The sequence below is a fragment of the Belonocnema kinseyi genome, chromosome 1, assembly GCF_010883055.1.
Source record: "Belonocnema kinseyi isolate 2016_QV_RU_SX_M_011 chromosome 1, B_treatae_v1, whole genome shotgun sequence".
NCBI classification, from domain to species: domain Eukaryota; kingdom Metazoa; phylum Arthropoda; class Insecta; order Hymenoptera; family Cynipidae; genus Belonocnema; species Belonocnema kinseyi.
In genome coordinates this window covers 135749663-135762405 of record NC_046657.1, presented here as the reverse complement: position 1 = coordinate 135762405, position 12743 = coordinate 135749663, and positions in this window count along the sequence as shown.

Here is a 12743-nt window from a genome sequence, read left to right as displayed (position 1 = left end):
CAAACATAATTAGATTTTCCAAGCAAAGTTTGCATGATTTAAATCAGGAGTGATTTACCTCTCAGCTTCTTTTTAATTTTCCTTTCGATTAAAAATTCGATTGTTAAGAATTGGGGATTCTTATATTTCGGCAACAGTGGTTTTTCGGTCATAATGTATAGGACTAGAATTGTATAGCAGACAATTCTCTATAAAAATGTCTGATTTATTCGTTGTAATTCAAACAATTAAGCATTATATAAAGATCATTTCAAAAAAATATATTAATTAAATCCATTTGTATATGCTTATAAATCACAAAGAAATATTTAATAGATTGAAGAGGTTTAATACTTTTGGTTCAATGTTCCTATGCCTTTCAGACAGTTACGTAATTTTTTAAACCATATACATTTTTGTTTCATGCAACAAGATTTTGCTTCATGTTAAAAGATTTCACCTTAGAAAGAAATACATATCTTAATCTGATAATAAAATGTACAGATGATTCAAAATTTATTTTTCATCGTTTTAATCACAGATGCTGTGGATCTGATAGTATAGGCTTTTACGTGTAATCGAAAGGGCCATTCATTTTATCTACAGTATATGCTTTCAAATCTGAATTATCTTTGTTTCTACGAAATAATGTTATCTATCCATTAAAAAGATACTTTGTTCATTCAAAAGTATGTTTACCGCTTTAAATAAAAAATTGTATTAAAATAAATTTACATTTATTTTTCTGAACTTGATATGCTTCAGTTTCAAATACTTGTCAATCTTTCAATCGATAGAAATGAATCTTTTATTCAAAGGCTCAAATTATTTCACTTGAATCAAATTTTATTGGAATAATTTACATAAATTATTGTATGATTAATACGGAATTTAAAAGCAACGGAACATTTGATTCAAACGTACTTTTTCCTCAGTGTTGTTTCTTGCCCTGCTCTCTTTCCTTATCATCCACTATCACATAATCAAACACCGGTCCCCTTTCTTCGCCTAAGCGTCTATATTCTTCATCCTCATCTCTCACTATATTTCCGTTTAAAATAAAGCATCCCAGCTCCTCCAAGCTCTTGAGCAACTTCTTTTCCTCTCCATTCAGTACCTTATCCTTGTATTTTCTTCCACTCTACTTTTCCCTGTTTTACATTCGTTCCTTACTCCCATCACCCCCCCCCCCCCCCCCCCCCCCCATTGTTCTGCCCGTTTTAATCTTCCTCTTTCCATTTGGAACTTGCCATTTGCAACATGTTGGTAAACTTGCCCTTTCTCATCCCTTTTCATCTAGCCATATCTCCGTCATTATTACTACATCCCACTGTTTCAAATTTGTCATAAACTTCCTATACTTTCTCTCCAACTCTGCTATATTTTAGTAAAATAACCACTATTCTTCCCTGCATTCGTTTCTCGTCTCTCTTTGCTTTTTACTATTTCTTATTTCCATATCTCCCGTTTCTTCTTCTTCTAGTTTCCCAGAACCTCAATTCTTACTATCTATTTCCTCTCTTCATCACAATCCCACCATAGTCTGTCGATCTGTATTCTCTCACACGTAACCCATGTTCTTCCCTTTTTTCTCTCTTCTTCCGCTATTTTCCTTAACTTATGCCGTAATTTTCTTTCTACCCATATCAAGTAATTCTCTATTCTCTCCGAGCTTCCATAGAACATCCTGTTTTTTCATTACTTCCCTCTTATATTCCCATTTCTTTAGTTTCACCAGTACTATTCTTCCCCTTCTTCGCTCGTTTCTTGCTACACTTCGCACTTTTTATATTTCTACCTAAGCTGCAATCCTTTTTTAGTACTTCTTCCACTCCTCCCTTCAGCTCGTTCTCCTCTACTCTTAGACCCTTTATCACGATGTTTCTTTTTCTTTCTTTCCTCACTTTCTCATCTATTCTTTGTCCTTTTTTTTCTCAGCCTTTACTTTTTCCTATTCCCACTTTCGCCCCCTCAAAACTCCCGGCTCCAGCTTTCTAGTTTCTTTATCTTATCTTGCATCTTCTTTGCCTTCTTATTATAATCTTCCTGCTTTTCTAGTTTTTGTTCCAATGACTGTATCCTCTTCTCTAACTTTTTCATGGCTTCATCTCATTTCTTTATTTATTTCCTAACAATAAGTTCAGTCATTTCCCGCTCAATTTCCTTCGTTATTACTTTTACCATGTTCTTCTGCGTTTGTTCATAAATCCCTATTACATATAGAATAATTTTTCGAACTTCTTTTAGTATTTCCTCTTTTATCGGATCTTTAGTTTGACCTGCGTTTCCTGTAGTTCCTTCAGTTCAATTTTTTTAAATTGATATTTTTGACTGAAAAATTTGGGTTTTTTCAATAAATATCTATATGTTATTTTTAGTTGACCAAAAAAACTGATTGTCCGAATTGTTGCTTTCAGTTTAGAACTTATAATTTTACTTAAAAACTGATTTTTTAAATGTGAAAATTGAATTATGTTGCTGAAAATTAATTTGCTCTAATGGTTTCATAGCTCCTGGCTGAAACCCTTATATATTGGACAGGAAGTCCGTCTCTCCAGTGTAATTTTTGCAGGGGAGGGGAGCAACTCAGAGGAAATAATTTGAAAATATTATAAAAATTTTTATCAAACTTTTCCCAAAAGTTTTGTTTCCATAAACTTTTGTTCGGAAATTTTTTTTCCAAACAATTTTTTAAAATAAAATATTCTAAAGTTAAAAACCAATTATCTGGTTACAAATTTATCATTTTTAGATAAAGTTTAAACTTTGTGTCATGAATTTTGTTAAAAATTTGTCTTTCATGGTCGATATTTAATCTCCTTAGTTAAAAATTCAAATTGTTTCTGGTTAAAATATCAGCTGTTACATGCCTTATTGAGAATTAATATTTTTTAGTTAAAAATTCTACCATTTGTCTTAAAGTTGAAATGGGTTTATTTTAATTAAGAATGCATGATTAAATAGCTAAAATTCACATAATTAAACAAATTAAAGAAATTCATGGAATTTAGATGAGGTTTTGAAGATTCAACTTTATTTTGAAGAATTTATGGAATTCAGATAATTTAGAGAATTTCAAGCAATTTATAAAAATGAGCAAGATTACATAGAGTTAAGAAAATTCAAAATAAATCAAAAGAATTCAGTGAGAATTTGAAATTTCATTTCAGCTAGGAAAATAAAACAATTGGAAAAAGTTTACAGTATGATACCGGATTCTGGTACAAACAGCTTTGCCATTCATAGATTCATTCCACAAAAAAATTACATACACTTTACAAAAATAAAAAAACACGGAATATTTTACATGTAGGAATAATACTAAAACTAAATTATATTGAGATGCGTAACAAATTCAATTAAGTCTTCCAAGTTATACAGTCAAACTCGGAAATAACTCCGGTTTTGGGGCTGGAGGAGATGGGGAACAAACCAGATAGAGTGATGCTTCGAAGGAAAACGTTTTTGCTTGTTCATATCTGTGTGGCCACTGCAAACTCCGCGCAGCTCCTTTTACTTCTACCTGCGGTCCAAGATTCAAGTGTCCGGACTTATAAAAAATAAAATGAAGAAATCGGGCATTTATTTTATAAAAATAATTAAAAATTTTAGTTTTTGAGTTACAAAATATTTAGGCTGGACCCATCCGAAGCGCATATGTTAATTTGGCGATGAGAGAACAGCCGTTAGTACCACCACCGAGGGGCAAATTACTTTCGAATCAGTGTAATTAATGCAAAGAATCACTGTCAAAAATGATGGTGATACGTTATACGGTGATCAGTAAGAAGCGAAAAGAAAATAAGGTATTTTCCGTAACTCGAACGAAAATTTAAGGAAGAGAATGTGTGGGTTTGTCCCACGTACTAACAATGATCTAAAGATGAGGGTTGTTCAAGTAAATAATTAGATTTAATTGTACATACATTAGTCGTTTATTCCAAAAAAGTATCGGACACGACTGAACATCAAACCGATGGAAAAATGAGTCGATGCTGACCAACCCTCACAATGTTACTGTTTAACTATTCTAGAAAATAAAGCATTTCGGAAAATGTGACAACGCCGAATTTTGACTTGCGGCAAACCCTTCCTGGCCGTCGCTGTCGGGCTCGAATTTCTTACATCTGCTACTGTAATAGAGGTTGATTATTTGAACGTGCTTAACTGATGCTTTAAAGTATTTCTGAAAGTTGAAATTTGAACTGAAAGTTACCTAAAGGTTGAAAGTCTCAAATCGTAGTCGCCACATAAACCTCCCTGCTGGTGTTTGAGTAACAATTTATGACCTACGTAAATAATTGTACGAAGAACATGATGACAGGGAAGATATATATATATATATATATATATATATATATATCCAATGGAGGTTGTATAATGTGTGTTGGCATGAAAAAGAAAATTGATAAAGATAAAAAGAAAAAATATATCGTATATAATACATACAGGAACGTGAAGATTATGAAAACAATATTTTGATGTAAGTAATTTAGATAGATGCGTACAATAATTATGTGAAACCCACTTGAAACTTTTCTGTAAATCTTGCGTGTCGGCCAGAACGCGTTCGAATCGCTGGTTTCTCTTCTTCTCGTTCGTTGACTGGCAGCTGTATTTGGCTCCGTGTGGACTCTTTTTACGGTGCTAAATTTTCCTCTTCTGAGCATATGAAGGCGGGCTTTATTCTGTCAATGGATACTGTGACATTTTTGCCATTGATGAGGACATCGAATGTCTTTCCTGAACGTTTTACAACTGGGAATTGTCCATCGTAGGTTGATTGTAAAGACCCACTGGAAATACGTCGTCTTACAAACACGCATTTGGCAGAGGATAGATTCTTGAAAACAAAGGTCTTCTTCACGCCGTGGTGAGAGACAGGAACTGGTCCGAGATTTTTAAAGTGTCGTTTTAAATTCTGCATCAACTCCGATCAATCTTGATTTTTACAAGTTTCTCGTGGTTCCAGAAACTCACCAGGTAGGCGTAACGCTTCTCTGAAGAGTAACTCTGCTGCGTTTGATTTATGATCCTCATGCCAGGCTGATTGAATTCCTAGAAGAACGATGGGTACCACTTCTGTCCATAAGTTTGTTGCATGACACTTGATTGTGGCCTGCAATTGTCGCTGCATTCATTCTACCAGACCGTTTGAAGCTGGGTGATACGCTATAGAGCGAAGGTGTTGTGTTCCGAGTTATTTGTTTAATTCAAGAATCATATGCGACTCAAATTGTTGGCCCTGATCTGTTATAATGCAAAGGGGATTTTCAAACCTGGCAACCCAACCGGAAAGAAAAGCTCTTACAATTGTGGTTGCCTTGATGTCCTCGATCGGGATTGCCTCAGGCCAACGTGAGAATCGGTCGACAGAAGTAAGACAATACCTATATCCTAATGATGAAGATAGAAGCTCCACGATGTCCATATAAACGTGCTCAAACCTGAATGATGAATGAATAAGCTATAGGATGAATGCTATAAGCGATGATACATGTCGCGATACTTTTGCGTACTGGCACTGTATGGAAGCTCGAGTCCAGGTCTGGCAGTCAACCTGAACACGAGGCCATACATGGCGTTGAGAGACTAGCTTTGCCGTCACCTTGATACCTGGATGCGAGAGCTGGCGTAAAGAATTAAAATCTGTTCGGCGAAAGGATTTCATAATGAAAGGACGAGCTATAGGAGTCGAGACGTCACAGTACAGAATCGTATCCGCGTCTGGAAGTTGTACCCGTTTAAGCTGCAAAGCTGTACCTGCATTTAATAACTGTCGAATCTCCGGGTCCGTCTTCTGTTCCTCGGAAAGTGCTGCAAAATCAATTCCCGTTGAAAGTTTCTCTATTCTTGAGAGGGCGTCGGCCACTACATTTTCACAACCCGATATGTGTGTGGTAAACTGTCTGATAAAATCAAGGTAGCTAAACTGTCAAGCTGTACAATTATCCGATTTATGTTGGAAAACAAAGGTGATCGGCTTGTGGTCTGTGAACGCGATTAAGTCTCTGCCTTCCACCATGAACCTGAAATGCTTGATTCCCTTGTAAATTTCTAGAACTTGGGATCGTAACCACTGTATTTACACTCCCCGGTAGTCAGCTTTTTGGAAAAATATCCTAGGGGTTGCCATTTTCCGTTTACGTGTTGTTGAAGTACGGCCCAGACCGCGCAGTTGGAAGCATCTGCAAATAATGCAAGAGGTGCGCCTGGTGCTGGGTAACCAATCAGCACAGCGTCAGCGAGACTTTTTGCATTTTTCGAAGGTTTCGGGGGCTTCCGAATTCCATTGAATAGGTGCTTTCCCTTTAATGTTTCCGCGAAGAAGTTCATTGAGAGGTGATTGAATTTGGGCTGCCTTCGGAATTCCAATTCTGTTGAAGTTGATTGTACCCCGAATATGTCGCTGCTGCTTGATTGTTTCAGGCCTTGCAAAGTTAAGGACTGCTTCTACTTTCTCAGGAAGGGGTCGTACATCTTGAGCCGTCACCTAAAATCCTAAAAATTCACCGAAGGCACTCCCCAGACACATTTCACAGGATTAATTAGGATACCGTATTTTTGAAATCTCTCGAATACCTGGAGAAGGTGTTCCATGTGATCTTCTGGCGTCGAGACTATGAGTAAATCGTCGATATATAGGTACAAGAAGTCGAGTCCCTTTAGCACCTCGGTCATGAATCGCGCACAAATTTGAGCTGCATTTCTGAGACCGAACGACATGAAGTTACTAAAAGAGTCCGAAGGGCATCGTGATGGCTGTTTTCGCGATGTCTACCTCGGCCACGGGAATCTAGTTATTTGCTCTGACGAGATCGATGGTTGAAAAAATGGTTTTATCATGGAAAGTAGAGGCGAAATCCTGCACTTGCGGAACTGGGTACATGTCCGGTATTGTCTTTACATTCATTTGTCTGTAATCGCCACATGGCCACCACTGGTTGTCTTTCTTTTGAACCATGTAAAGCGGTGATGTCCAGCTGCTCATTGAAGGACGAGTCAGATCCATTTGAATCATTTACTGAAATTTATGTTTAGCCTGCTTCAATCGTTCGGGGAGCGAGCCTTTTAGGTTTCTCAGAAATCGGTGGACCTGGATTAGTATGCTTGTGTTCGCGGAACGTCTCAGCAGGTTTTGTGATATCTGGATATTCCCGTATAAGTCCTGACCACGGGAATGATCCACTAATCGCATGGATGCCTAACCAGCTTGGCTTGCACGCGTTGACTCGCCCTGTGGTAGCGAGCGTTGTGCTAGTGTCCAGAAGTTTTTCATTCCTGATATCTATTAGAAGTGCGTAGTGGTGCAGAAACTCTGCTCACAGGATAGGCTTTGAAACATCGGCAATCATAAAACGCCAGTTGAACTCTCTTCTGAGATCTAAATCTAAATTTAAATTTTCGAACCCGAAAGTCGGTATGAGCGTATCGCTTTTGTTCGTAGTTTGTCCTCTGTCGTTGGCCAAGTATGAATGAGCGAGGAAATACACAGAGTTCTGCACCCGTATCCACTAAGAACTGCGTTTTTGTCTTCCTGTCAGTGACGAAGAGGCGGCGAGAATGCGGGCATTGGTCGCTGGTCTCATTCAGCGCCGACCCTGGTCGTTTCCCAATTGAAATATGCACAGAGCTCTGCAATATCGGGCCTGGTCCTTCATTTTTCGTGATTCCAACAAATTCCATTCGCGTTTGAGTTGCGAGAGAGGCAAATATCATGCATTTGTGTGCTCATCTCAGCGATCTTTGCTGTGAGCAGCGTTAACGGCTTGTCCATGGCCTGCAAAGGGGTTATACTTGAGGCTGTCGTCGATGTCGCATCTACTTGCCCTGGAGGATTCTTTGTCGCTTTCGCGTCTGCGAGTTCTGCTGTTTGCTCTCAGGTAGCCTGTTTCTGGGTCGCGAGGATCGCCTACATGAACGAGGGCAATCGATTCTGCCAAATAGAACAGAGGTATTTTATCCAAAAAGGCGGTATTTTTACAGTCACTCGGTCGATCGAATTTAGGCGACTGTTCGCGTTTGCATCTTGCTCGTTGTTGTCATCATCTGTTTTAACCATTTTCACTGTTCGGTTCCTTTTAAACCTTAAAAAACTCGTTTATTCCAAATAAAGGTATTATCTTCAGGAAATTACATTACGTTTAAGGTTTAGAGAGAACGCTGACGCCGTGAAGTGAACAGTTTTATAATAATTTAATTATATTTATTGGTTTAATAGTGCACATATTGACTGAGAAGAACGAAAATGATTTTGCTGCAACACTTTTTTCAATCCGTGATACTAAGATTCTGAAATATTAAAACGTAGTATCATAGCCGACACTGAGCATCGCATTAAAGTGTTCTTTAACGTCATGCAAGCTAGTATGAACCTTAAGTTCAGGAAGGTGAACTCCTTTATTTTTGGTAACGAAAGCTTTACAGGTTATTTCAAGTTACCTTCAACTTACTTTCAGAAATGTATAGTGAAATTCAGGAGCATGCTTCACTTTATTCCAGCAGAAAAATGCTGATTTCTTATGTGGGATAAGGGCTTTAAATAGTATAGTTTGCACACTGTTGACCCTCGACGGATCCAATACATTTTTTTGCCCTCACCGGCTCCTGCGGGTGACAAATATCCCCCATTTGGATTCTTTGTGCACAATCTTTTCCTTTCATCGGCATCAGATGTTAGTATACACCATTCTCTTCATTTTTTAATGCCCGAGACATATAAATATAAAATAAAATACAAATTTGAATATACAATAGGTCAATCTCTTTGTTTTTTGATGCACAATAAGATGGTTTCATTTGAATAAAGATTAAAAAATTATGAAAAAGTTTCTTCAATGAAAAAGCGATTAGTAACTTTGCAAAATAGGAAAAATTTATCGGAATTAAAAAAAGAAGCCTTTTCTAAAAAAAACTATTTTTATTTTTAAACTAATCCTCGATATTAAATTAAGTTAAAAAACAATTAATTACAATCAATTTTATTCTCAACAACTTTAATAAAAAAAAACAATTATTCATTTATTATTTATTGATTGATTTATTATTGGAATTTATTAGGACTTTATGAATAAAATTAAAGAAAACCACTTTACATTGATATATAATTTAAAATTTGTCATAAGGACAACCGCAGGATGTCGCCGGGAGCGGGTGCTAATCTGGAAAATTGCACCCGCTTCTTTTCATTCTCCTTGGTTATGATGATTTTGTCAGCTGGTGCCGAAAATTTGATAACAAACATGGTCCACTTCTCGAAGTCAAGAAGAACCATGTCAGGCCTCGAGTGAGCAATAGGAACAATTGTCGAGAATATAAAGTTCCATTATATGCGGCACCGTCTTGGAATGCAAAAATGAAACCCTCCGTACCAGACTTCAATCCGGGCGATTTAAGGTAATCAAACGTTAGCTCACAAGACATTGACTGATTCTTCATATTTCTGTGGAAGGTAACGTGCATCCTCTTATCGAGGAGCTGTTCACGAAAGTTTTTCTCTTGTGCTTTCTTAATTCGGGCTTTCAGGAGTGAGCACTTGAGTCAGATAAGATTTGATGCACTTTGCTCACCCCTAATACTGAAGTCAAGTCCGAGTGCTTCAGCAGCCTCCTCCGCTGCTTTGTACAGAAACGCTCCTTTGCTTACTTCTTCGTGATTCCTGACCATTTTAAGAAGAGGGTCTCTTCCGTTTGCAACTCTATGTGCTGTACCTAGAATAATCCTGTTGTGAAGACATTCAAGACTCAATATTCCGCGACCCCCTTGACGGCGTGATATGTACAGTCGCGGAACGAAAGACTTAAGATGCATGCTTTTGTTCATGTACATAACCTTTCTTGTCTCGATATCAAGAGATCTGAGCTCGTTCTTCCTCCATGGAACTACTCCAAATGAATAGAGTAGTACCCGGACGGCAAGCATGTTCGTTGCAGATACTTTGTTCCTCGCCGACAGTTCGGAAGACCAAATCTGTCGGATGAGACGTTTGTATCTGCTTCGGAGAGAATCCTTTATAGATGTCTCATTCTGAATGGGGCTCTGTGGCACGCCCAGGTATGCATAAGTCTCTCCAGGGCAAAGTTCGACAATCCCCAGAGCTAGATGCAGTTGCTCTCTGTTTTTAGCATAGATCTTAAGATCGTCCATGTAAAATACATGAGTGACCTTGTACTTTCGATTTGCAGGTTTGCCGCACAAGTACCCGTCGGAATGGCGAAGTGCTAGAGATAGTGGCAATAATGTAAGGCAAAAGACGAGTGGTCTCATGGTGTCGCTCTGAAAGACACCTCTCTGAAAGGTGACCTTGTTAGTTGTCACAAGAATTTTTCCAGATGAGATAGTAAATCTGGTTTTCCAAAGCGGCATCAATCTCTCTATGCACCCAACTATTTGCGGATGAACCTTTAAGATTTCCAAAAGACAGATGATAAGTCTATGCGATGTCGAATCGAAAGCTTTCCGATAATCAATCCAGGCCATCGATAGGTCACGTTGGTAGAATGCTGAATCTTTGCAGATACATCTATCGATGAGCAGGTTCTTCCGACATCCGGCTACGCCTTTCTTTGAGCCTCGTTGTTCATACATTTCTTGCCTCACAGGTTCAATTGCCCGAACAATCCTATCATTTAGGATAGCTGTGAATATCTTATAAAGCGTGTCCAGACAAGTTATTGGCTTGTAATTCTTCGGGTCAGTTAAGTTGCGTATTTTCGGCAGAAGTATTGTGCGCCCTTCCACCAACCACTCTGGAATCGGCTCTTCCGACTTCAAATATGAGGTGAAACTACGGGCCAAATGCTGATGGGTTGAAGAAAACTTCTTCCACCAGAAGGTTTTGATACAATCTGGTACCGGTCCGGAATAGTTTTTCATCCATCTTAATACTTTTTTCACCGCCTCTTTAGTGCTGGGTGAGCATTCTTTGTCAGGTGTTATGAGGGCAACACATAACTCCTTGAAGCTCTTCAAGTCTATGCAGAACTTCGTAGACTTCTCTCCAAAATACTTCGACCTCCTCTGGTTTGGGTGGGTGTTCGACAGTAACTGGAGGGTCTTAGAAGAGTCGAGATGGGTCAGAGAGAAAGTGTTGATTTTCTCTGACCCACCTCTCCCATCGCTCTAGACTTCTCTTAGCGTCAGATAGTATCCGCATTCTCTCAACAATATGCTCTCTGATGGTCAGCAGCTTTGACTTGTTAAGTTTGTGATAACGGGTCCGGAGTTCGCGAGCGAACTTTTGAACCTTGGCGGTATCTTTCTGGCAAGTTGATGCATTCGTCTTTAGGTCTTATGATCAGCCGTTGGTTTTGTTTTACGGTCCGCATCGGCCAAAGCTCTCGCTGCATTATACATACAATAATTGATAGCCCAGAGGTCGGATTCTCCGGAAAAATGTCCACGAAGCTGGTCATCCGTTTCAGCCAGATCTTTAGGCTTGAGAGAAACCTTGGTGTTGATGTTTCTCCGAAGCGTAAAGCATCGCTCTTCATCTATTGGATGTCTGCCCGCGGTTGGTCTTAGTGTCGCCTCTCTTTCTCTGTTGCCGGCTTGTTCTAGCTGTGGTAGAGTAGGCGTCCCGCTTACATAGCCCCTTTTACGGAGTAGTTCAGCATGGTTTCGCAGACGTTGCTGCGAAAAGTGCGATAGCTCCGGGTGTTTCTCGCACCACAGAGCATGCAGCCGTGCCATGTGACCCCGTTCAGGGGCCACACTCGCTTCGTAGCACTCTAGCAAGTCGTGATTCAGTCGCTCCGTCCACCCAAAGGTTGCGAGATTTCGCCGCTCCATCGCATTGAATCCATTTTCGTTGGCTCCCCCAGCTCTAGATTGGTCGGCATTGTTGACCGACCCATTGTCGGGAGCCCTGCGCATTCTGTTGTTTCGAACCGCACTTACTACAACTATGTTTGGTGTTGTCATTGTTGTTCCCACGAGAAGCTAGGGAAAGGGGTTCGTCCATCCTTGTAGAGCCCGGCATACAAGGATAAGGCTGCGTACTCTGAGAGGTCGCCCGGTATCCCAGAGTCACCGTTCTAGACACCTCGCCCAGGTGCCATTCAGCTTTCGGCACGGTTTTCTCACCTCCGCTTGGGGGTTAATTCCTGCGGGACCACCCCTGAACAATTGTCCTAGACTGCCTATTTATTTTTGTAACCATATTCAGCAGAAACCCTTGGTACAGGGACCCTCTATCCGCAACCCGAGGACGCGTTCGGTGGCTTTGTCATAGGCCCATATATATATATATCACATTTTTAGTAATTTTTACATATAATTTTCGCTTGAATTCCAAAAAATCGATTCGAAATATTAAAATACCATGATATACTGTAAATATACGTCAAATGCGTTCATTTACATGAAAATATGCAATTGACTTAACGTGACGAAACTCGAATGTAGCGGATCCTCTGAGGGACAAATGTGCCCCAAGCGCTAAGCATTTGCTTTCTACTTGATAGCGAACAACCGGCAACATCAACCACTTCATCGCACTCTAGGATAGTCGAACTGAATTATGGTTAGGGTCTGCACCAAAAAATCAGAGATATTTCCTCAGAGGAATTAATTGAATTTCGCGTGGGGCACATTTGTTCCCCGCAGGATCCGTGCAGGGTTAGAAAGGGGGAGGGTCGGTAAGGCCGGTTTTTGGCCTAATTTATTTTTGGACCAAAATATCTGAAAAAATCATGGTAGTATCTTCTAAGTATCCCGAGTCGATTGTACGCTAAACGGACTACCCTCCACCCCCCAGCCACCCC